General features: G+C 37.6%; 1 non-coding gene across 1 annotated transcript; it reads right to left on the minus strand.

Moving 5' to 3' along the window:
* Positions 1 to 153: 153 nt before the first annotated feature.
* Positions 154 to 226, minus strand: TRNAV-UAC. Its single transcript has one exon. It is a non-coding gene; the product is annotated as a tRNA-Val (tRNA).
* Between the last annotated feature and the right edge of the window lie 2,292 nt (positions 227 to 2,518).

A 2,518-nucleotide genomic window follows, 5' to 3' on the forward strand; every position in this document is an offset into this window, starting at 1 on the left:
TTATTATTATTATTATTATTATTATTTATGCCTACAGCACCTAGACTTCCTAGGTGGTCTCCTATCCAAGTACTAACCAGGCTCAACCCTGCTTAGCTTCCAAGATCAGACATCAGGCTTGTTCAGGGTGGCATGGCTATAGACCATGGACCGTGGTTCCACTGGGTCGTGAACCCAGGACCTTCTGCATGTAAAGCAGACGTGCTAACCACTACACTATGGAACCACGTCCTACCTGTCATATTTTATGCAGATAATTTTTCCAGTTCATTATTTGCCTTCAGTCTTATTCATAGCATATTATGCCATTTGGAACTCATTTTTTTTTAAATTATTTAATCAATTATGTCAATATTTCCTTTTATGATTCCTGGACTTAAATAATTTTTAGAAGTATAATGTAGGGAAAAATAAGACAATCCTCTAAATTTATGCTATTCATTGCTCTAAAAAGTTCATTTCATAGATGTTCATAATAGTGAAAATTGGAATCTCTCTAAAGAACTATCGATGGGGAATTGTTAACTAAAGTATTATTCACCCAATATATTGCCATTAAAATAATTACTATGACACAACACGGGAAAAGATAGGTGGACAGAGAAACATAACCATTATGAGTGATCCCTGGAGCCAGACTTGGGGCCACTTACTTAATTGCTCTGAACCTTAGTCTCCTCATCTGTGAAATGGGTCATAGAGCCACCTCACAGGACTACTGTGATGGCAAGCATGATAATTCGCGTGAAGGATTTAGCACGTGCATCATCCTGATTACCACCATAGCAACCGGGCATCCATCCCACCACTGGTGCCTGGTGCATAATTTCCACTCAATAGCATGAGGTATGTTTATACTTGAAAAGGTAAAAATGGTAAAGACAAAAGTAATGATAGCCTCATGTTAGAAGAGCAGGTTAATTTGTTTTGTTTTGTTTTCAAAATTGCCTGGACTGTTGTATTATTTCAATAAAAATTTAAAATAAATATGCTTATGTGTTTTACTTCCAAGGGAACATGCACCTCAGGCACCGAGGTTACCTTCAGAAGAGCAGACAGATTAATTCAGGGAGAAGAGAATAATGATTGTGATGATGGAGGAATGAGTTATGAGAAATAATTAAAGATGAAGATTACGTCTGGTGTTGCTAAGTAATGGCTGAGGGGGGACCAATAATTGACTACAAAAATCTGACAAGAGAAATACTGAACAGGCAGGAGGAGTTATTCAATCAGGTTTAGGACAGGATAGCTTAGAAGTATATAAGAAAAGAAAGGAAAATTTACCCTGAATGGGAGAGAAAACTTTCTGACAGTAAAAATTATTATTTAAAAAAAATAATCAAGAAAAATGATGAAAGCCCATCCCTAGGAATATTTAAAATAAGATTGAAGAGAAACTGAGGAGTATGTATGACAAAACCACAGAGCTTTGATTCAGTGCTAGCTTCCATCTCTGAATTTCTCACAGCCTTGGAAAAATATAGGTCACTCAGTCATGGTGGAGGATTAAACTGTAGTTCAGGCAACTGAGTGAACAATTCCGCGATGTTTTGCTTCCATGCCAGGCATAAAACTAACCCGAGCCAATGTCTGTGCCTTTAACACGACCTGCTCTACATGACCAGGGACTCTACTAGTGCATGGCTACCATGTATGTGATGGGGGTGGGGTGTCAGCAAATTATCTGATTCTGAGCCAAAATCTGGATGCCAAAATCAACCAGTTCTCGAATCACAGGATACTACAGCTCAGAGGAAATTGATCGAACCACTTTATTTGAAGATAATGAAGAGCTCTACCTCTGGGTCTGTGCTGTGTACCAAACACTGCGTTAGATCTTTTACCAATATAATTTCATTGGATTCTCCAAGCAACCTTGGAGGGTAGCTGTTGATATCCACATTTTGAAAATGAAAAAACAAAGACTCAGAGAGGTTAAGTCCTGCCCCAAGGTCACATGGCTGGTAAGAGCTGAAATGAAGATTTCAGTCACGTATCTGTATTTCTCAAGCCCGTGCTCCTTGCTACACACTGCTGTTTCAATACACAAAAGGGCGAGTGGCTCCCACAAGACCAGACAGTCCAATTTAGAGCTCAGGATAGAACTTGGAATCTTTGTTCTTGGTTTCTGTCCATAAATCCAAATCAGTTCCCCATCTCCATGAGTCCCATGCCCCTACCCTCTCCTCATAATAAGGAGCAGAGGAAGAAAGAAAGCTATATTTTTGATGTTATAAACCAGGTATTGGAGATAAAAATGTACATACGGAAATTTAGTCTTTTGATTCTTTAGGTTTTTTTATTCGATTCCAAAATTCACCGTATTATTCAACTGGTTTGTTCAATATTTACCTTTTTAAATTCTCCGAATCAGAAAAGTAATTTAGTCATTTTATAATAAAGACTCATTGAATATGTAGCTCAGATGTGTATTTCGCAGTCTAATAATCTACAATAAGTTGAATAATTAATATAGGAAAAACAATGTGTCTGTAAGATGCTTCACTCTTGCATT

The sequence above is a fragment of the Pteropus vampyrus genome, unplaced genomic scaffold (assembly GCF_000151845.1).
Source record: "Pteropus vampyrus isolate Shadow unplaced genomic scaffold, Pvam_2.0 Scaffold99, whole genome shotgun sequence".
Taxonomy (NCBI): domain Eukaryota; kingdom Metazoa; phylum Chordata; class Mammalia; order Chiroptera; family Pteropodidae; genus Pteropus; species Pteropus vampyrus.